This window comes from Macrobrachium rosenbergii, chromosome 21 (genome assembly GCF_040412425.1).
Source record: "Macrobrachium rosenbergii isolate ZJJX-2024 chromosome 21, ASM4041242v1, whole genome shotgun sequence".
In the NCBI taxonomy this organism is placed as follows: Eukaryota; Metazoa; Arthropoda; class Malacostraca; order Decapoda; family Palaemonidae; genus Macrobrachium; species Macrobrachium rosenbergii.
In genome coordinates, this window is record NC_089761.1 from 15,597,390 (window position 1) to 15,622,389 (window position 25,000).

At 35.8% G+C, this 25,000-nt stretch overlaps 1 protein-coding gene and 1 long non-coding RNA gene across 3 annotated transcripts in view; one reads left to right on the forward strand and one right to left on the reverse strand.

Moving 5' to 3' along the window:
• LOC136849703 (uncharacterized) overlaps positions 1-18,708 on the reverse strand; it is a 100,168-nt gene extending 81,460 nt beyond the window's left edge. The window contains exon 1 of one of the 2 annotated variants that reach the window (XM_067123058.1): positions 18,628-18,708. The gene's annotated coding sequence lies outside the window, so the exon portion shown is untranslated. The remainder of the gene's footprint in view (positions 1-18,627) is intronic. The other variant, XM_067123060.1, reaches the window with a different exon arrangement.
• Positions 1-25,000, forward strand: part of LOC136849705 (uncharacterized) — a 626,170-nt gene that overhangs the window by 73,937 nt on the left and 527,233 nt on the right. The window lies entirely within an intron of this gene.

The window sequence follows — 25,000 nt, forward strand, 5'->3', positions numbered from 1 at the left end:
TGCCAAATGCTTTATTTTGTTCGTGTGGTGAGTTGTCAAGTATTCGGAAAGCCGTAATTTTTGGTTTTTACAGAAATTATTTTGAAAGTCTGATTTTTCATAAGAGCTCTTTAGCTTATCTTAACGGTTTTGAAATGATCATGGTGATATCCGCAAGTACATTTGCCCTGTGCACATTGGCTATGTGTGTGTGTGAACATGCCAGTAGGTTTTCAAGTATTGTTAATGCATGTATTGTTAATACATTTGTGTATGTGTGTGTATACTATATATATATATAGATATATATATATATATATATATATATATATAAGATAGATAGATAGATAGATAGATTAGATAGGTAGATAGATGGATAGATAGTGTATGTATGCGAGTGCGCGAGCGCACAGTGCGGATGAACATAAATTCAACATATATATATATATATATATATATATATATATATATATATATATATATATATATAATATATATATATATATGTATATATATATAATGCATGCATGTGTATGTGCGAGCGTGAGCTCACAGGTGCGGATGAACATGAACTCAACGTATTTCTTTTTCGTGCATAAGTGAGTATTACCATTTCCATACGTTTATCTTATTCTTATATCCAGCTATTATCTTGACGTTCGTAAAAATCGAAACCACTATCCAATTAACTTTGGACGCAAGTAAGTGTTCGCGCGAGTATGAACTTTTTTCTTTCCTTTCGCTGGAACAATGGACGAGGTACTTGTTTCTCCATCGCAAAAAAGGGAGAGAGAAAAAAAAAAGATAAAACCCAAGAGTCAAGATCGCGGAGTGAATAAGCAGAAACAAAGTGATCGGTGGAAGCGTTTAGCCTTCACCCTGACACTGATCGGCAGTGAAGCCGATGCGGAAGAAGCAGAAAATAAATGGAAAGAAGATGAAGAACGTCAATTCGAATTCGATTAAAGAAAAAGAGAAAAAAGTTCGTGTTGCGTGAAAGAAACGATGCAGATATTAAAGAATAGTATAAGAAAGTCCAAGAGATGATTTGCAGCCGGAATATGAGTAAAGAAAGAGATATTACATAAAAGAGATAACGTATGCGGAAGAAGCAGAAAATAAATGGAAATAAGATGAGGAACGTCAATTCGAATTCGATTAAAGAAAGAGGGAAAAAATTCCTTGTTACGTGAGAGAAGTGATGCAGATATTAAAAAACAGTATAAAAAAAGCTAAGGGATGAATTGCAGCCGGAATATAAATAAAGGAAGAGATATTACATAAAAGAGATAACGTATGCGGAAGAAGCAGAAAATAAACGAAAATAAGATGAAGAGCGTCAATTTGAATGCAAATATTAGAGAATAGTATAAAGAAAAGATGTACTGAATTGCAACTGGAATATAAATAAAGGAAGAGATATTACATAAGAGAGGTAACGTATACGGAATAAGAAAAATGTTGAGAAGAATGACAAATCAAACGAAAAGAAAGTGATGTTGGCATGTTACACGAAAATAAAAAGAGGTACACATGGAAAGGTGACAAAATAAGTAAATAAAAAGGCGAATAAAAATGAAAGTTCACTGAAAAAATGAAAAGTAACTACAAGAATAATTCGAGTTGAAATGGAGCAGAAAGTAAGACCTGTTACATCAAAGAGTGACCCGGATTTCGGAGGCTGAAAAAAAATGAGATTGAGCAATGAGGTTGTATCGAATTGAAAATGGAAGAAAAACTTCATCTTATGTAAAAGAAATGACACAGATTCGAAGTTGAAAAAGAATCGTAAATCGAGTTGGAAGCGGCGAAGGTAACAGACGTTTTGTTTTATAAAATCGTAATTGAATTTTTGCTTTGTTTTTACAGGAATAAAGAAGTAAAAGATCGACAGACTAAATATAAAATAATGGAAAAAGATTGAGTTTTACATAATTGTCAATGCGTTATGTCAAGCTATACGCTGCTAGAGTTTATTTTACGTGATAATATATGTACATATACAATATATATGTGTATATATGTATATATATATACTATATATATGTATATATATATATATTTGTGTATATATATATATATATATATATATATATATATATATATATATATATATATATATATATATATATTTATATATATATATATATATATATATATATATATATATATATATATATATATATATATATATATTTGTGGTTATTCAATAATTTCATCTTCAATGGTTTTATTGTGAAACTATAAGGTATAAGCAGGGCACGTTTTATCAGTATTTTCCGGATGAGTAACTTCATGGAATTATGGTGAAGATTTTTTTAGATACATTTTTGTTCCCACTGTAAACGCAGCGACTTTGCTTCTCCTTATTTACTTGGTTATTTGTGAGTGTGTGTGTTTTTTTTTTGGGAGTTCTTTACTTTTTTATTATGGTAGAAATAAAAACATATCCGTTTAATCCCGAATGCTCTCTCTCTCTCTCTCTCTCTCTCTCTCTCAAACGTGAGATACTGTATTTTGCAATCCTCCCCCCCCCCACCAACAAAACGTATGGACTCTGGATACGACACTAGACATATCGTAGCTTTCGCTGACGATCATAGGCTCCGTGAAGAACGAACACATAGTACCGTTTTCCTCAACATATTTTTCTTTTATGTTTTAGTTTTTTTTCTCTCGCTTTTTATTATTTATTGTGGGAAAACGCGCCTCGTTCATCCTGCTTTTTGACGACGAGACTTGATGATGAATAGGTTAAATGTGGGAACGAGACTTTTATCTCTCTCTCTCTCTCTCTCTGTCGTACTGGCTGGGAAGAATGTCGTTTCCGTAATGATTTTAGCTAGATTTTTGTATTCAAGTAATAATTTTACGAATTCAGCTTTCTCGAACGTCGAACAAGTAGCCATGAACAATGACAGCTATGCAACGGCACACCTCTCCTCCCTCTATTATGACGACGGTTATATTTTAGAGGGAAGAGCCTTTTGGTAAAATTAAGTCAGACGGTGGTTTGAATAATTGCCACCCGTCCGTCTGACTGTCATATGTGGGGGAAGAGTCAGGCTGCGGTTTTGTGCTGGGAGTAGGTTGTGGTTGAACGCGGCAAATGTGTGGCTGGACCTCTGTAGGTCGATTGTTGATTTTGGGCCATTCATGAGGAAGAGGGTTTGCTGCATATTTGACTGTTTATTTTTCATAGTAGATATATTTAAGAGATATTTTGTTTTCTTTGCTGCATTTTCGAATTTTAAGAAGTGCAAGTGTTTCATTTTTAATGGATTTTTTTTTTAAATATAAACTTTCTTTTCGAAGGCCTACTTAAGTATGTTCTAAAATGGGATAGGAATAGTGCAAAGTGTTCCTTGTTCATCGGCCTTTCTCTCATTTGTCTTCAAGTTTATTTTGTTGTGTAATTTATCATGTTACAAATGACAGTCTTATTCCCCAAGGGTTGAATCGATAGTTAAATTTCTCGTTTTGGCTTTTTTTTTTATTGTTAGGTTATACAGCCCATTTCATTCTAGTTGTATTTTAACTTTGAAATGAATGACATACATATAAGGCGTTCATATTTACCGATGTTTTATCGAAATCTGGGAGTGAAGTAAATTGATTCCATCAATATATTTACTGTATATATAAATACTATATATATATATATATATATATATATATATATATATATATATATATATATATATATATATATATATATATATATATATATATATATATATATATATATATATATATATATATATATATATATATATATATATATATACAAACAACAGCTAAATTTTGAAAAGGACAGTAGTATTATTGATGTTTATTTAATTTTGAACTGCCTAATGAAAATTATGAAAATGTACCTTATTTACGAAGACATGAAAATTATCCACCATCCCTAACATTTGTTGATTAATTTTTCATTTGTGAAAAATAGTCACTTTAAACAATCTCACATGCCGTATGTCTTGTTGTTTTCTTATGCATTTGTTTTTGTAAAAATATAAAGACTTAATTGAAGTAAAACCAAGGACCGTTTGGTAGAGAATTTAATAGCCGATCTAGAAAAAGCAAACCACCAAATAATTGCAAGCGACGATCTCCGTCTTCAAAGGCAAAAGCATCATCCATCCCCTCTCCCCCCCCACCCTTTCCCCAAGCAAGGCGACACCACCTCCTCCCTTCCCGCTAACCAAGGAGGATATCCCCACCTCCTCCCAGACCTTTCCCCGTCAACATCCTGGCGCTCTTATATGGAAGTGACCGTAAATAGAGACCAATTGCAGAGAGAGAGAGAGAGAGAGAGAGAGAGAGAGAGAGAGAGAGAGAGAGAGAGAGAGAGAGAGAGAAAGTTGTCTTTAAAAATGGAAGGCGGAGAACTGATTCATTCTGCCATGATGACTTTAATTGTGAAAGTCTTTCGTTTTATCTGGACTTTTGACAACAGGATGTGCGACGATTATATATATATATATATATATATATATATATATATATATATATATATATATATATATATATATATATATATATATATATATATATATATATATATATATATATATATATACATATATATGTATGTGTTTGTTTATATTTCAAGATTTGTGCCCTTACATATTTGTAATCAGCTTATACTTGTAAACTTATGTGTAATATGGTATTAAATGCAGATATTATAATAGAGCTTCTTAGATTTTAAAGTGATCTGGTAATGGTGATGATGATGATGGTGATACCTACCACTACCATCATTATTATTAAAGCCATGATAATAATGACAGCGAAAATTGCAAAGTAAGTCATCTGTAGAGAATTCATATTCAAAATTTAGGCGTTAGAATCCAGCATGCTATTCGGAGAGAGAGAGAGAGAGAGAGAGAGAGAGAGAGAGAGAGAGAGAGAGAGAGAGAGAGAGAGAGAGTCCTCATCTCATCCATCATCATTTGTAGCAAAAGTTCTACGCGTAAATGCAACATTTTTCTTTTCTGTTTCCTGAAATCTGAGCGCCTTTGCATAGTGCTGAACACAAAATTACTCACGAAAAATGCAAATGACTTCCAAATTCGCTCCGACTGTGTGCCAGTTCGAATCGATCTCGCTTTGGTTGTATTTGGGCTTACAGGTGCCTCAGTTGCTTGCAACTCAAGCGCGTCCGGATTTCATCTACGAGAGGAGGTGCACATACGCAGGAAGCGTGCTTGCGTAAGGCGAAAGCTCCAAGTGCTAGTTTTCTTGGCCATCAAGGCAAGCCGCTCGCCAGACTCTTTCTTTTTTCTTATTTTTTTAACAGCGGTAGAAACCTACTTTCGCTGTTACGCTTTTTTCTTTTCTTTCCCGGTATGGTATGCCTTAATTTCGCGCTGTCGAGTTACGTTACGACCATACCGTAGTTACGCTGTGGGTACGTCAGAGGCGATGAGAGCGTTGGCGTTCTGCGAAAATGATAATAGATGCGTCATCGTGTAACTGGTAGTGTGGAGGAACGTGGAAAGTGAGTCGAGTTTGATACATACATATATATATATATATATATATATACACATATACACATATACATATATATATATAAATATATACATATATATTATATATATAATCCACATGATGGCAAAACAATAATGCGATCAAGTGTTCTGAACTGCCTTGCAAACAGTTGAAAACCTCCATGAAGAGACAGTCATTAACTTGCCTCTCTCCACTCTCGGAAATAAACGAAGAGGAACTAATTCCTTCACAGAAAATAAATTAAATTGAGACGAAGAAGGAGGAAAAACAACAAAGGAAAAACTTACACGAATCTGAGGTAGTCAAGAATGACTAATGCTATTAAAACGAATGTGCTGAGGTACCAAGGGAGGCGGAGGGAATGATACGGAGGGAGAGGGGAGGTGATAGGTGGAGTAGGGAGGCAATAGGTAGAGAGTTGGGGGGCGAGGTGTTGTTGAGGTTGTAAGGGGTCACATTGCATTGTTGCAAGGGAAAGCAGGCTAACTCGGTGTGCAGTGTAGAATTTTTTCTCTAGCCCTGTCTGCCTACTGGGCAAGCATATTCCGGGAACCTTCAGAAGGTTTCTCTTTCTCCCTTTATTATTGATATATTTTTTTCTCCTCTCGTGTAGATTTGTAGTTATTGTCAACATGTAGTTTATTAACAATTGCATGTAGCAGAAATATTAAAACTAATCTCGGCTCCGAAACGGTTAATAGGAAGGAACCGAAAAATTCTGCTTTGTGTTGTACATTGTATGATTGAGAGATATCCCTCTGGCGCTACATTTTAATGCAGTATGAAGACTAGAAACGCAAATTACCCGCTCTGGTAGCGACGCGGAAGAGGCAGATGAGAATTTTAATGAATGGAGCCACAATTTCGAGAATATTTTGCCTCCCTCTCTCTTTAATAATTGGGCCCCGATTTTATTAATTTTCCTCTTCTTTTTTTTTTATCCCAACAGCGGGGCTTGTCATAACTGAGGCACTTTAATGGGCTCTCTAGTTGCTCAGGGGTCAATAATTATGAGGTCAATTATAGGTTAGCATTCTCCTCCCTCCCTCCCTATCCCCCAAACTCCTGCTTACCTGGTATAATCAATGGAGCTTGTCAGCTGTTGGTATCAATTACGTCTTCAGTTTCCCCTATTCGACAAACAAATAAAAATGTCAATTTCCTGTTCTGTTTTGCTGGGAACTTCCGAGGGAAATCCGACAAAAAAGAAAGTCGACGGGTTGGGACGCCAATGACGGGTTTTACTAGGGAGACTTAAATATTCGCCAGATTTTTTCCCGCCGAGGAAAATTGCCGGTTTCTTTTAACTGCAATTTATTTCTGGGAATAAATTCCTTCTTTTTTCGTGATTCTTGTTTGGAACTCACCTTGATCTTGGCTTCGTTGTCGGATATTTCTCATATTTATAACTATTCTGTTTTCATGTGATACCATTTTTCTTAGCTTGAATATTCACAATATTATCAACTTGGTAGCGTTCATTAAAAAAGTGTTTTCCATAAATTTGATATGTCGTAGTATTCTAGTAAATCGAAGCAGGTGAAACCTACAAACATACAATCACACACACACACACACCTTCTATAAAAAAATCAACAAAACACAAAGAGTTATTGAAAATTTCACCCCCTGACGAACTAACCGCATTAATCAAGGCCAAGTTTCCCACTCTTAGCTAGCGGAACGCAAGGCAGTCGTCGTCCTCAGCAGCTGTCCTTGACAGTGGAATGAGTGGCCTTGCACTTGCAAATGCCGTCCTTATGAGGTGACTTTGATTCTGTTTGAATGCTCAAAGGAATGTATTTTTAATGTGCTTATTATATAAACACACACATATACTGTATATATATATATATATATATATATATATATATATATATATATATATATATATATATATATATATATATATATATATATATATATACATATACACACACAATAATGCACACCTCAACTCTTAAAGGTAGTGTCTCCAGAATGTGTTAAACGCTCAGTTCTTTCAAGGTCTTTTGGGATAATGTTACTAACTCCATGTCCCCCTCCACGCTGGAGGCGACCCACCGAAGTGGACTAACTACCAGGATATAATTCTCTGCTTAAGCCAGCACAGGCCCAATTGACTTTTCAGGAAATGTGCTCACATCATTCCCTTCTCTTCGGGACTGATGTCATGGATCTCGCTGTTTAGGCGAGGCCTAATATATATATATAAATATATATATATATATATATATATATATATATATATATATATATATATATATATATATATATATATATATATACAGCTGAAGATTTATAAACAAGACATATGTACGCACGCATGTAGAAACTTCACAGCATTATACTTTTTCACCCTTCCTAATATGGAGACTCATGTTCGTCCCTTGGAGCATTCCTTGACATTGAGGAAACATGACCTTGGGTGTGACGTCCCCGCAAGATATGTAAAGTGCAGTAATATACGATACTTTATGATGTCAACATTGTGGGTATATTCTTAGGCGGGGCAAAGCGGATTATGTTGAAGATTTTAATCCCGCGATTTGTGTATTTTACTGTCTCTCTCATATTGCCTCGTTTATTTATTTTTTTTTTTTTTTTTGCCGTCTTTTATACTTTGGTTTTTATTTGAGTAACTTGATTAAGTGCGGTTTAGTTTGCTATAGAAAACGACGAAAGTGTAATTGAAGTTATTTATATTACTCATCATTTCGTCATTGTTATTGTTATTATTTTGGTTATCATTGTAATTTTTCCGCAGATTTTTTTTTATGTTTGTAGGCATTCATAATTTATTCATGAGTTCCAAATCCTGAATTTTTTTCAGTTCATAAATCACCTCTGTCTGTCAGCTGACAGCGCTCAGCTGCTAGGCTTCTGTTTTTTCTGAGAATTGAATGACAATTATTTATCCGAATCCTTTAATGTTTTACGAATAAAAATTTTTTTCATTGAAGCTAAGGTTTCCGTATTCAGAAATCACACGTATAAATTGAAGAGTGAATGGCCAGTAAAAGGAATTCCGATGTATTTTTTTTCTGAATTAGAACGAAATGTACCAGTCTGATTGTCCAGTGAAATATCTTTTTAAGGTGGGTTTTCCCCATTTGGGAATTTCTTGCACAAATTTGATAGAGAGTCTGAATTTAATGGTTTTTATTTCTTGCTGAATTTTAGCGAGTCAGACCTCTAAATGTGCAGATACCTATTGTAATATTTTTCTATGCGTTCACTTTAGTTGACAATGTTGAAAACGGATTAATATTTTCAATGTCGTTTTCTTTAAGCAGCTTAAATTGAACACTGTTTTGCAAGCGCGACTTCCGGGTGTTCGTCGTACCGGGAATTGTCTTTCTTTCTCATTTTCTGGAAACACTTAAACTCCGTCGTGACTCCAACTTAGTATTTCCGAGTCCTTTCCCCGACTAATGAAAGGGTAAATGTCAATATTTTTCGTATTTTTATATTTACACTCACGTTTTCATGTTTTGTAGATTTTTTTTTTTTTTGTTAACTCGACGTGATGGTCGAGTATTTGTCTTTGTTGGACCTTTCTCTTGTACTTTTATGTTTTACTGTACTTCACGTGGTTCTGCTACTGTTTTTACAACAATAACAAAGATAAACATCAGCAAAGATAATAAGCGGGTATAAGAAATTTCCAGATTTTCTGGGTGGATTATGGCAAGGTAACCATTAGCCTAGAACTAAATAAGATGTTTGTAAGAATTTAAAATAAGGCTGACAGGAATATATAAGTTATGAAGGAACCACGGCAACAGGTCAGGATTGCGCCATTGGCAAAAATATTTATTTTGTGCAAGTAATGAATGGGAAGAGAACTAGTGCTCTGAGTGGTTATTTTGTGTAAGTAAGGAAAATTAGTGGGATGATTGAAATTAGATTTCATTTATGGTACTGATTGTTTAAAAGAAAATTAATGGGAGGGACGCCATGGACCGTGAAACATTAGTGCAAGTATGACGTTAACTCGAAAATGTCTTCACAAAACTTGGGGTATAAGTACAGGAATTAAAAACGTTAACATTTATCACCGATGATATACCCTGGTAATTAAGTATTATTTAGAGCCCTAGTTCCTATTAACTGTTCATCTTGGTGTCAGTCAAACCTTAATTTCATGCGACTTACGCACCAGAATTTGAATTGGTAATGTAATTTTCATCCGAGTTCATTCCAGTACGGCCCTGCAATCAGTAACATACCTGGACTGTTCAGCTGTGTAACTCGAGGAAGTTATGTTGTTTGCGACCGAGTTCACTGGCCCGACGGCCTTGAAAAGTTCTTATTTAGACCGCGGAAAATCCATGCTTTTGGTTCTGCAACCGCGAGATCCCGCTAGTCTTTTGAATGAGTCCTTGTCTTTTTATTATGACTAGTGTTGTTATTCCATTTTACTGTTCTTTTCTTCAGTTTGGATTGCCGTGAATGTGGAAGGAATTAACATAATTAAAAATTTGGAAGAAATGTTTTGTAAGAGGAACAGAATTGCGAGTATGAAACGAAATCAGGATCCATAAGCTCTTAGAGAACTATGAGGAACAAAACAGGAGGCCCTTCAGAAGTAATAATGGTTGGCTCACATGGAGAGAAACGCTAAAAACACACGGAACCAGAAAAAGCAAACTTAATATGAACACCGAATGCAGTAAGGAGGACGGCGAAGATAGCAAGGGAAAAAATCAGGCTAAGAAGAAGAAAGTACGGCAGGCACCGCAACACCACCGCTGCCGTCTTGGTTAGCATTAGCGGTACCCCTAGGGCGAGACTCTGCTACCGCCGCCGTTTCAACTTTCACAGAGAAAGAGAGAGAGAGGGGGAGAGAGAGAGAATGAAACTGATCTATTTATCACTGGACTTTCTCGGCGCAACAGGAAGACGATTGGTATATTTTCTAGGCTTTCTTTGGCGACTAAACAAGCATTTGGTTTTAGTAGCTTGCACAGATGTTCGACTGGTAGTGATGATACCTGGAATATTCGTGTTTACTTTTATTTTGCTCATGTTTGTGTATACATTCATACATAAAAATATATATAATATATGTAATATATATATATATATGTATAGATATATATATATATATATATATATATATATATATATATATATATATATATATATATATATACACACACACATATATTTCGATTTACAAAGACCAATCTTGTAAAACAAAAGAGTCTGTGTCGTCTTGAAGTGGGCAATGTAATACGGTTTAGATGTTCATGTGAGAGAGAGGGAGAGCGAAAATTATAATCGTAGCATTCCGTAACAATCACGGAGAGCACAGCAAAATAAATGTTTTATTGGATTTGATTTGCCAGTCACACTCTTGGTTGGGGTGTGAATCGGTTGCCACCGTAATTTTGATTTTTTAATTGTTTTTTCCCCTCCGTTCTTACCACAGGGCCTGCAATTTCACAAAACACACACATATATATACAATATATATATATATATATATATATATATATATATATATATATATATATATATATATATATTTACTATTTACCCTTGGAACGTGTGGCTCTAGAAGGTGCAAACCTTTTGAATTTCAGATAGAACTTTGGAGTGAGGTTCCTTGCTCCATTTCCTGTTGTTCAAGTGGTCAGTGTGTTGACGGCGTCTGATATTTCTTGACTTAGAAATCAGTCCATGTTTCACTTTGTTAACTGGATAAACAGCAGTAAAGCAAACTATTGACGTTAGATATATATATATATATATATATATATATATATATATATTTATATATATATATATATATATATATATATATATATATATATATATATATATATATATATATATATATATATATATATATATATATATATATATATATATATATATATATATATATATATATATATATATATATATATATATATATTAACTTAAATTTTGACTCACATCAAGATCAGACCCAGGTCTTTCAATTGAAAGGCGAGGGCGCTGCCCACTAAGGCCATACAATTTAAAGAAGTTGGAACCTGAGAGCAACTGCACCCAAGGAATTACCTGGGCAAACTTAACTGCTTGCATACCAGCGAGTTTTCCCCAACTTCCCGGCTCAGCAGTTAACTTGCCCAGGTAATTCCTTGGGTACAATTGCTCTCAGGTTCCAACTTCTTTTAGACTTGTATGGCCTAGTGGGCAGCGCCCTTGCCTTTCAATTGAAAGACATGGCTTCGATCCTGATGTGAGTCAGAAATTTATTTCTGTTCCACACGTGATTGTGTGTTGATTATTTCTATATATATACAATTATATATATATATATATATATATATATATATATATATATATATATATATATATATATATACTACATATATATATATATATATATATATATATATATATATATATATATATATATATATATATATATATATACATACATACATACATACATACATGCATATTTATGTACAGTGTATGTGTGTGCGTCACGCAGAACGATGGAAGGCATAACGAAAGTAGAGAGATTTTAATTTTCTGGAGAGAGAGAGAGAGAGAGAGAGAGAGAGAGAGGCGAAAAAGGATTCCAGTGCACGTATATATTTACTTCCCTCCGTCAAGGAAACGGATAGCTGAGCGTGACTGTTACAATTACAGTGGACTACAAAGTAAACCGAATGCTTCTCCGGGTCACTGGACTGTGGCCACTGGCGAATATTCGACCAGAACAGGATTTCTTGAACGAGACTTAATCTAGTGACCTGACGAGTCTTACAAGTTTTTTACTAAAAGATGAACTTGACTGAGATACGTAGTAATTGTTACCTTATCATTGTTTCTTCTTTTTTGTTAGAGTTGCATTTTAAACACTCCTGCCCCAAAGCCTCTCGAGTGAGGCGTACTCAAGAACACGTAAAGAGATTCGCCTATTTAGGACTTTTTCGTGGATGCTCATTTACGTCCCTCGAAAATCTTGAAAGTTCAGTTGCCTTTTCCTGAGGTTTACAGTTCGTAGTACTGGGGAGTACTTTTGGAAAGAAACTGCATGAAAGTACTTTTGAAGTCTGGTTTTCTTGAGCTGTTCCATTTTCAGCTACGCAAATTTTTTTTTTTTTTTTTATCATGATTACTGTAGCTAAAATTTAAAAATTACCTGAATTTTGTACGCAATAAATTTTGGGCAAGGAATCTACTTTCGGTCTTAGTTTAATCCCTAGGTACAAGAGTGTTTTGCGGCTTTTTTGTCAGTGCCATTAGACTTGGATGTAACGGCTTAAAAGTAATCAGTATTTGAATATATTGATATATAAATCTGAACATGAATAAGTTTATGCCACAGTTGCTGTTGGGAAATTATTCGCATGTTATCGCAGAATTCAAGAGGATTTTCTCACGTGATAAATTAACGGGTGATTTAAATGCACTCTATGTAACGATCTCATTATCTTTCCTAATATTGCGGCTATGTTTAGTTTTCTTGTAGAATCAGTAGAAAAAGTATGAAATAATAAACGGGACTGACACTATGATTACTGCGGGAAGGAAATAACGAGGTAATGACAGAACTGAATGAAGTACGTAAGCCCTAACTTTCTTTCCTGCCACTGAACGCATTCTTTAGAAATCACCGTCATTGAACACCGTCTAATGGCAGCGAATAACAGCTTGTCTGTGATTCATCCTTTTGGCTAGATTCGGCTGAGTCTCGGGCCATTCATTCATTGCCCCTCGTGTATAAGCAAATCGATCTTACGTCAATATAACGCCACTGGCCGTTGGTTTATTGAGTGTTGCCCTCGGTCAGTAGGGCTTCCATTACCTGGGTCGTGTTGTAGCCTGGGATCGAACGTGATATGAATGAAGTGACAGAGTTGCCAGATGTTGACATTTTTCTAACCCAGAAGGGCTTCCCTTTTCTAATGTGATTTCTTGATGTGTTATTTTTTTTTTCTTCTTGTTCCAGGTGCGATCCTTGCTGGCGTGTCTTTACTATAAGGTATGGCGACTTAAGCCCATTTATTCTGTATTTTCTGCTACATGTGGGAGCATTTTCACAATTTAAAAATGCTTTAAATTTTTCAAGAAATGGCTTTTCAAACCGGAAATTGCAAATATCTTTGCGTATAGTTGGAGAGCAATGTCATCACACTAGTAAATTCAACCTACAGGAGAGATAATAGTAGTTGTGGAGGCGTAGCGGGGCCGGGGAGCTCTGTGAGCGATCTTGATAAATCCAGTATACGCACGAACACCAACGATAACTATTAAATCCCCTTGTCATGTTACTGGGTCCTTGTTATCAGGTTACGTCCAGTTATTCAGGTGAATAATTACGTGTTGGGACACACCCAACCCCTGGAAGATATATTTACAAGTAGGCAGGTGTATATGACACCTGACGTTGTAACCGTAAGTCAGTCTAGAAAATGGCCCCCCCCCCTTTCTCTCTCTCTCTCTCTTTGCGCGCAGTTCTTGGTTATTAATTCGAAAGATGTAATCTTTAAACATAAAGGTGAGAAAACACCCTGCTCAAGACTTGAAGTGCATTATTACTGTCACTAACGAGGTACATTTGCTTTCATCGCTAGACAACTGTTGCAGCCACTTCCCCCATCTGTGTTTGTATGTCTGTGTGTGTGCATTCTTATGTAATATATAATTTTGATCTATTTCAGAGAGTGGAAAGTCTGACGTTTGGTGATTACATTGAAAAGTGGAACTTTTGGCGTTAGGAATTATGTTCGGTTCAGTGTTTCGTCATATTAAAGGTTTCCATAGATAATTTAGGAAAATTAAGACGATCTGTTTCGCTTTTAACACCTGGGATCTGTCAACAAAATTGGAGAAATACATGCAAAGTCTACAGAGAAATTATTCGTTCTTATAATGAATATTGTAATTAATTATAGTGTATTAATTTGAGCAATATGCGTAAAGGATTAATCGATAATGAAATAATTCATACATTGTACGAAACTGTTGGTATCATTCGAGGGACAAGATTGAATTTATAAACTTTTCGTTTATGACTTTCAGACGTTGATTGGCAAACGAACAGACGAGCGTACATGCCAACGTCTACGTTTGAATTACAAGTCAGTCACCATACCAGGGAAAACCAATTTACAGTGAAAACCAATTTACAATGAAAACTAATTTACAGTGAAAACCAATTTACAGTGAAAACTACAGGAGCCGTAATCAAACTTTTGTATGACAGCGCATGGATATCACACAATTAGATATAATTGGAGTACTCAGTAACTCCAGAGTATGTTGGAAAACCAGTGTCAAATAGACAACTTATAAGAAAAATGAATTTGTTTTTATTTAAAAACAACGAAGAAACAAAGCTAGAACGAATGATAATGTTACACTTTCTTAGCAAACATTGCACACGCAGACTTAACCACAGTAAAAGATAATCGGACGAAGTATTGACACCCTTCCAGGATCAAGCGAATCACAAACAAATAAACAAGCAAAGCAAACACATAATGAATCCTCATCCAGCTGCTATCGACCTCCTAAAGGCAACCGTGGCATTAATCTAATTTGGCAGTCTGCATAGGCACCGGGCCCTCGGGGGGTGTGGGAGAAGCTGTGGTTGGGGGGTGGGAGTGATTGAAGGGGAGTGGGTTAGGGAGTGAGTGGTATGCAAAGAGCTAGAGGGACAACCTGGTTCATACAAGAGAAACGTGATGTGGTTGTAGCTGTGCTGAATACCAAGTGCAAGACGAATGAGAGAGAAAGAGAAAAAAGAAGTAGAAAGAGAAAAAATGGGAGAGGAAGGCCAGTGGCGGTTGTTTGGGGTAAAAGTGGCTGTCATTAAGTGGTTCTGTTTTTGAGTACAGAAATTTTACATGCTATACTATTATTGACAGTTTTTAGAGCAATACGTTCCAGCAGATGTAGAAATGTAAAGAGAACGCCAACGCAATCTGTGATGAGCGTGAAATAATAATAATAATAATAGTAATGACTCACACTGGCAGAAGCAGTATTATAGTAACAATAATAGTGAAGTTTAGTCACAATAATCCCATTCAGTAAGATCTATAAACCCAGTAAGTAACTTTCAACCACCTTCCCAATCTCTCACCCCCCTCCCCTCCCGGGGAAAAAATACTCTCACCTCTAGCGAACTCAACTCTCACCTAGAAAACCGACTTACACGCTGAACTAATTCTCAGTAACCTGGAGAGGTCTCTTCTCACCTCTCACGTCCTCAACTCTCACTCTTGTTTCCTGGTTCGATTCTCATCACTAAATGGGCACTCCTATGCTCCTTCCGTTGAAATCTCTCGATCAGAACGTTCTTGGTATCCTGAATAGATGAGATTCAAGAATAACGGAGTTTTCCTCTCTGTAGTAATGAAGACGCAGAGAGGAGAGAGAACGAGACTAGCTCTTTGCCGAGAGAGTATAGATAACTGTTTGCACAAGAGAGAGAGAGAGAGAGAGAGAGAGAGAGAGAGAGAGAGAGAGAGAATAGCTGTTTGCTGAGAGAGCAAGGATGGTTTTTGTACTGAGAGAGAGAGAGAGAGAGAGAGAGAGAGAGAGAGAGAGAAAGAATAGCTGCTTTTGAGAGAGCAAGGATGGTTTTGTACTGAGAGAGAGAGAGAGAGAGAGAGAGAGAGAGAGAGAGAGAGAGAGAGAGAGAGAGAGAGAGAGAGAGCTCAAATCATTGGTTATCTATGGGAATTCCAACACTCGATGGTACAGCCACTACACTCGTATATGTGCCGGCAGACGATCCAGTTCCCTTTTGTAATGGCAAAGTTTCCCATGCAATGAGTATTGCCCTGATTACGATGAAACATCCTCACGAATGAGCGATGACTTTAATGATGATGTTGGCGATGCTGAAAAGTGATGACTCAATTGAGTTTCACGGTTAAATATGATGTCGGAGTAGCAGCGCTACATTTTAATGTCACATTTTTGTTGCTTTAGTTTGTGTGGGTTCTTAGCATTATTACTATTATTGCTATTACTGTTTTTAGCAAGATGAGATATTTCATTCTTGTGATTCCACAGAATTACTTTTATTTATGAGTAGTTCATATATATAAATATATATTATATATATATAATGGGATTTATTTATTGATTTATTTTTTAATTGAAGCTGTACTTACGACAGCCAGAATTGACACGTATTGTTGGGACGGAAGCAAGCAGACACTCAAGCGTATCATAGAAAAGACAATCATTAACAGTCAGTCACCTATATTTTTGCCTCTGATATCTGATCGTTGCTACGCTTGAGTTGGAAACGTCGTTACGCATTCTATTTTAGGAGAAATTAAATGGAAATAATCTATTCGTACATTATAATTTTTTCATATTTGAATCAGGGTCTATAACCATTGTTTTTTTTATAGTCGTTGTTGTTTTAAAATGCATAATTATTCAAAATCAAATGTTTTAAGTTTGTCTCACTTGAAAATGAAATTTATATTAAAAATTTATCTTGCATTAACTTTATAGATCTCATGTGTTTCAATTTTGAAGTGTTCTGGCTTTCCCTTTCAAACCCCGAACAAAGACTCAATGATCCGTGAAGGTACTATATGGATTATGAAGTAAAAGTGGGGTTACGACGTTACAAACATGAATTTTTGACAGCTGCAGTGACATGCGATGACGTAGGATCACTGGCTGGAGTTGCGTCACAGCTAGGGAATATTTTCGGCACCTTTCCGGTAGGAATGATAAAAGATTATGCTTAGAGTTACGCTGGGAACATAAATGTTACGTTTTTTCGTAATTTATAGAATTTTTCTCTTTCATATCAGTTATTATCGTCATTACTCGTGATACAGATTATTTTACTTGCTTCATTGTGCATTTCTTACTTTTGACTGTAATTTTGAACAGAACACTTCCCTCTAGTAATTTTATATATATATATATATATATATATATATATATATATATATATAAATATATATAATTTATAGTTTCTAGTATTAGGAATGAACTATTATGAGGACTGTTCTCTTAACTACGATGTAGGTCAGTAGTGTCCAAAAGACTTCAATTGTATTTCAGTCATTAGACGCCACAGGTATGTGCGCTATTTACATGTCAGTTACTTTTTGTATAACGAGGTCAATATAATTTTTTTTTAAGTAGATGAGTATCCATAAACAAGAATTTTGTGTGTGTGTATATATATATATATATATATATATATATATATATATATATATATATATATATATATATATATATATATGAATAATTCAACTGCTATCTTCTGTCGCGGCCTTGAGGGAAATGCTCTCAACTTGTGAGATTTGCCGGGGTTACTGGAAACGTTTAATCCTAAACGAACACTGAGATTCGAAACTGAACGTATAGTAGTGGAGTGTGTGCAAAGAGAACGTGTGGTGTGTTTTGTTTCGTCCATATCATAATTTTCCGTACGAGGTTCTTTGGATTTACGAACACGTGAGAAGGAACGTATTCCTCGTTGTTTTTTCTTGAAATTTTCGTTGCATTCGTGATTAACTAGGTGATAAAGGAACAAAATTCAGCTGATAACCATTTAGCATGTTCCTTGGCTTTCACGTTGTTCGTAAATCCAGTTATAGGTCTCCTTTTATTTTTTATTTTTTTATTCCACGTGAGGGCTTGCACGTAAACCGGTTTTTGTCGGGAGAATCTGTTACGATTCTCAGTCCATCATGGTCAGTGATTGTTCGATCTACGATCATTTGTCTAACGGTGATTTCACACTTCAGGCAGTCTCACTTGATCACTTGTAAGTGTTTCTTTCACAGTTAACGAAAATACATCAGTTTGTCCTTTTGTGGCTAAGAGGTCAACGAACAGGAAGGAGTTCCACATTTTCCTTTTGGTTGGGGGAAAACACACAGATATTAGAACAGCCATCAAAACACCTAGTAGGTCACGACCTCACAAAAGAGACACAAACACAAATCACCACGGTAATCCAATTATACTCGGTTGGACTTCAGGACGTATCCCCGTCGAGACCTGAACCCTATAACGAAATTCACCTCCCGACGGCGAGCGACCGGCGAAGGAGGCGAAGTAGCCCCGGCAGCAGAAGTAGCAGTAGCAGACACTAACTTGGTCTTCGTGTTGGGAGATACCTACCTTATTGTGTTATGTGCTGAGTGTGATCTAAACGGCAGGGAAAACTATACTGACGGGGGCAAACGGCCATACTTACGATTTTATACGGGGCGACTTTCATCGGCTAGCAGACCCCGCCCCCCGGTTTTGCCTGGCGCCGCCCCCTTCACTCTCTCTCTTTCTATCTCCCCCCTCACCTTTTTCTGTTCTTTCAGTCCGCTTTGGCTTCGGCTGCCGATGACAGTGGCTGAGCTGCTGGTGATTCTGCCATTTAACGAACGTTGCTCGCAAATCGCAGTTGGCAGACTTCGCTTCTCCATCGAAATCCTTCTCTCGTGTGCTCCAAGTGGCACTGCACCCTCCCTCCCACCCTGCATCCCCCTCACGCCCGCAGCCATCTCTCTTTCACTTCTCTGGTGTCTTGGCTGCTGGAGACAATCCTTCTCTTCTTCTCTAATCTCGTTACAAAGATTTTGGTCACCTTCTCCACAGTGTTTATTTCACTTACGACAGTGAACGTTGATAATTTGAATGGCTCTTTTTGTCGCTGTTTTTTTTTTTTTTTTTGCTGTAGTGGTCATAGATTATTTTTTCTTCGATGCTGTGACCTCGTTGTTGCCGTTCTGAGCGACCTTGTTGCATCCGGTTGGTCGCTAGTGTACTTTCCTCATGTGTTTCGGTGTGCACTTATTGGTATTTTTTTTTTTTGCGCCATTGGTTTGTTTCTCTGTTTTTGTTAATGAGCTGCTTGTCCACGATTTTACTCTTTCTTTCATTGTAGTGTAATGCCATTGTTTGCCTTGTTGCTTCGCCTTTATATTTATTATTGGCATTGAGTATTAATAATTATTATTATTTAGAACACTAGTATCATCATTAATTTAGACTGTTTACAAAAATGATTTGTGTTATTATTGCATTTTAATTATATATTGAATATTAAAATACGTACATGTAGTCTTGTTTAATAGCCCTGATGTTTTCCTGGCTGCGAGGTACTGATTCCTCATATTAACTGTTATATAAAAATCAAGTGGACAGTTAAGGCTTGCATTAAAAAAAAGGTTTATTTGCAGGGTCAACCATCAAAGATTCGTGCAAGGTACCAGCAAACTTAAAAATGGTTTCCATAAATGGTCAATTGTCTCGTGCCTCTCAGTTCGGTTTCATTAGTATATATTTGCGTGTTGCTCTCTCTCTCTCTCTCTCTCTCTCTCTCTCTCTCTCTCATATATATATATATATATATATATATATATATATATATATATATAATTTATTTATATGTGTGTGTATGTATTTATATACAGTATATGTATATATATGTCACATACATGTATGTATATATAAGTATTCATATCGCCCTCACAAAATAAATATCCATACGCACATAATGAGTTCTTGTGTGTATAAGTGTATGAACAACGTTTGTCAAAGTTATCCATGCATATCAAACACGCATAAATACACAATCGAAAGCAAGGCGTACGATGATTTCATGACAGTGCTGTAAATTATGGCTGTGGAATTACAGATTTTCTGCCATATGGCCCAGTCGGCATCGAGAGAACCGCTCGGTCGTAAATCAGTTTATGCCTTTTTAACGAAAGTTCTTCTTCTTCTTCTTCTTCTTCCTTCAGGAATAGTTCCCCTTCCGCGTTATCTTAATTCTTTTGTACGTTTACTTTCCAATTTTTTTTTTACTTTCTGTTTTTTTCTGTTTTACTTTTTATTAGTGCCCGGTTGTTTTTCATCTTTCCTCTGCTGATCTATTTCTTTATTCCGCTTGATTTTCTCGTTTTACTCGTGTACCTTTACCCATGAACCGTACATCTAGCCACTTTGTCTCTCAGTCTCCAACTCGGACCTCGGCTACCAATAAAGCCCCACCTCTTTATTAGCATTTTCTCATTAAACAAAATTCCTCAACCGCAGTTTCCCCCTTGCAATATGGTGTATGGTTTGGCGTTCTCGTACGTCAAGTTCTTACCACATATTTACCTTTTAGGAAATGTTTCGAGTGTAACGTGCAGTATTTAGATTCTTTAGGTTTTAGGTTCTATTTGCTATATCAAGTTATTGTACATGATTTAGTTTTTGGATTGTAAAATAATATATATTTTTTTATATTTAGGATTAAGTCATAGTTTGGATTTTGTTTTTTCACACATCCTATTCGACTGGTTTATAAAATTTTTAATTTTTCAGATTGCTTCATGTAATTGTTGAGACCTGTAAAAAGAAAATGTTTACGTTGCATTATTATTTCTTTGCATTATTGTCCCTTTTAGAATTTCGTTTCGTTATTCCCATAGTTTAGTAGTTCAGTGTCAGAACGAGGTGGTGTCTTGCCACCAAGCCATTCGTTTATGAACTACATCTTGGGAACTGACGTTTCTATTTAATAAGAGTTTCCTAGCGGCTCAAACCATTTTGAATCTCAATTTGATCCCATTTTGCAGTATTTTAACACGACAACTCCAGGATAGTTGTCCATAGAAACGCAGGGAGGTCTGTTGTCTAGTCATCGCTCTCGAAGACCTGAGGTTGGTTACTTGGTCTTAATGTAATTTTTTCACAATACTTCGTCTTATAAGAAATCCGGTCACTGAAGAAGTCATAGGGATGTGTCTTTGGTCTAGTGCAGTGGTTAACCTTTTTTGGCCCATGCACCCTTTCACCATATGTCAAGCTGTCATCCCCTCCGCCCCCTTTCCAAAATTGTCTGCCTTAAAAGGTGCATTCCAAATGATATGTAACAAAATACTAACACAAACACACAAGCTAGAGGGGAGAAAGCCCAGCGTGGCCTCCCAGTAGTGCGGACCGATGCATACTGCGTTTTGTGCGGTCCTAGAGCCAGTTAGAGCCTGCCAGTCTGTGGTCACAGTTCCCACTCTGAAACTCTGACATTCCCTCTGAGGGGGGAAATCCTCCCTGGTTGAGAACCACCTGTCTAGTGTGTTGAGAAATGTATTTATGGTAACGGCAAACAGTTCTTAATTCCACTGCTTCAGTGCTAAAGCTGTAAACCCAATGAACCTAGGATGGCACGTAGCTCAAGATTTATGTTGCAGGTCAGCTACTCCCCAGAAGAACTTCCAGAGCTTTGCTGAGAAACTCTTCCACTCATAAAAGTCGAACGTTAGTTTGTGTGCTGGTTACATTTAGCAGGTATTTCAAGAGGTCTTTCATAAAACTTCGATTTTATGATAAATTTATATTCCTCTTGGGTTCAGTTGAATTGTCTGCATGAAGGAGCTCGACTTATGATTCAGTTAGCGAGTTGTTTGCATTCAGTATTTCGACTTTATTCTAGGTAAAAAAAAAATGGTTTGTGCTTTTATAACCGATCGTTTTTGTTTAGTTATCTTATTTATGATGACCTTATTTCTTTACTTGTCGTTAAGCGGTAATTTGGTAGACAGTAATGAAAAAACACTGGTACCGTTTTGATTTTTCTTTCTTTTCAAATAATGTTTGCAGGGAATTGATTACATTTAAGAATAATTTCCTAAAATATAATAATTTTTTCCTAGCACTTAATTACTTTTAAAGGTTAAAGTTCATCGAAGAAGTTATTTTACTTTAGGTAAATAACTTGTTAGGTTAACCTTGAATTTTGTTAACACGGATTTTAAGATCTTCACATTTTAAGTGGTTATTTTCATACCGACTTTTGTGACCACGTTGTTTATACAGCTACCTATGTGTATTTAATGTTTGTCAAGTTTTGTTTACTTAAATATAAAGTAAATTACCTAGAATCATGTGGTGTTTTATCATCCGGTAATATATTTTAACTTTTAAATTTTCTTTTTTCATATACAAAGTTAAGTATGCACCATAATTAACTCTAGGGTACATAAACGCTCTCTAAGCTTAATTGATTTGATATGTTGATGAGAAAAAATAAATGCTGAATATTTTTGTTTCTCATTTATTTATAATTATTGTATTTTCTGAACGCGTTTTGGTATTAAAGAGGTTTTATTTTGTTGCTGTTAAGCATTTAGATCTTTTAAGAGGTATGACTGAGAGAGTGGGTTTATGGGTTTTGAAATTAAGAAAAATGAAAAATAAGAAAATAAATCAATAGAACAATTCATGATAAACAGGAAGCAGGAAATTGGCAGCGTGGTAAAAGAAAAGAGAAGAAAATTAAGTAAAAAAAACAAGTTTTCGAAGATGCTATACCACGTGTCACACATTTTGCCTCGTCACTCTTCAGTAAAAAAAAGTTTCCAAGAACAGGTCATGCGAGACCCAGAATTGGCAAAAATAGTGCTGGTATCTGTGTGAAGGTCAATGTTAGTTAAAAAGTTTTTTTCCTTTTTAGTTTTCTGTAAAAGAAAACTATTGAGATGGCTTTGCCTGTCAGTCCGCACTTTTTCTGTCCGCCGTCAGATCTTAAGAACTACTGAGGCTAGAGGGCTGCAAATTGGTATGTTGATCATCTACCCTCCACTCATCAAACATACCAAATTGCAGCCCTCTAGCCTGAGGAGTTTTTTAAAATTTTATTTAAGGTTAAAGTTAGCCATGATCGTGCGTCTGGCACCGGCATAGGTGCCAACAACACAGGCCACCATTGGACCATGGCTGAAAGTTTCATGGGCCACGGCTGAGAGTTTCATGGGCCATGGCTGAGAGTTTCATACTGCATTATACGCTATACAGAAAACTCGATTTCGCCGAATTAACTTCGGCGCATTGTTTACTTGTTTTTTTTATGTGACTGAATGAAGAGTTTTGTGTGTACTGTATTTAGATCGAAACAGTTTAATTTAGTGGACTGACTGGAGTATTTCGGCAGGTCTTTGCTTGCACGAAGAGGCTCTGTCAGTACTGGGACATTTTTCTGTATGTATGAGTATCTCTCTCTCTCTCTCTCTCTCTCTCTCTCTCTCTCTCTCTCTCTCTCTCTCTCTCTCTCTCTCTCTCTCGTGAAAATGTACTTTGTGGTATTTTTATGATGCAGATTTATCTCTCTCTCTCTCTCTCTCTCTCTCTCTCTCTCTCTCTCTCTCTCTCTCTCTCTCTCAAATGTACTTTATGGTATTTTTATGATGCAGATTTATTTATTCTCGCTCTCTCTCTCTCTCTCTCTCTCTCTCTCTCTCTCTCTCTCTCTCTCTCTCTCTCTCTTCTTGTGAATGTACTTTTGGTATTTTTATGATGCAGTTGCATTTTTTCTCACACTCTCTCCTTGTGAGAATGTACTTATTGTATTTTTATGATGCAGATTTATTCTCTCTCTCTCTCTCTCTCTCTCTCTCTCTCTCTCTCTCTCTCTCTCTCTCTCTCTCTCTCTCTCTTCATTTGCTGACCATTTATTTACCTTCTCGGACGTAAATGATTCTTCATATGTTCGGAACATAAGCTGTTCAAAATCCCAAAAAGATTTATAACCGACGTAAGAAGCTTACGATTTCACCCCGTACGTCTTCTTTTGTTTGTCAACAAGATTAGAGATTGTATTGTTGGAGGATTTACCTGAGGTTTTCAGGAAAAAATGACCATGAACTTCTGGTCTTGATACTGAGCTGGTTACGGGTTTTATGAGTCGAGATAAAAAATTTGAAACTTTTTTTTTATGATTTCTAAAAAAATTTTATTAAATTTTTTTGCGAAGTGTCTGAGCGGTTACAGTGATGACTTTGGTATTTTCCATTAAGGCCTCTGAACGCTGTTAATGATTACTTTAGAAGTTTTCCGTAAAGATTCCTCTCCGGGAAAGGACATTGAGCGTTGAAATTTGGAGGTTATCAGGACGAGGATATGACGTCTCTTTTAGAAAATGGGTTATGGCGTATAAAGAATCTGTTTTATATTGGCTGATGCCACTTATCCATTATGCTGTTTAGAATAACTGTATATATAACTATATATATATATATATATATATATATATATATATATATATATATATATATATATATATATATATATGTAATATACACACATATATATATATATATATATTTATATATATATATAATATATATACATATATATTTATATATATATATATATATATATATATATATATATATATATATATATATATATATATATATATATATATATATATATATATATATATATATATATAAATAATCGCACTTCATGGCTTTTTCCATCGGGGATGATTCTCATCAATTCTTTTTGGGGATGAAGTCGTGTAGGCAACCCCCAGGACTCAGTTGATGTTTCAGACCCGCAATTAGTGAAAGGCCCTTCAGAATGTACTATTAATGCAAAAGATAACATACTCCTTCTGCGTCATTATGATTGATTCCTTAGTTCTTTTCTGTGGTATTCCCGAAACGGATGTTGACACACGCACGGACATGCCTAAGGACCGATAATCAGATACTCAGATACTAGCGGT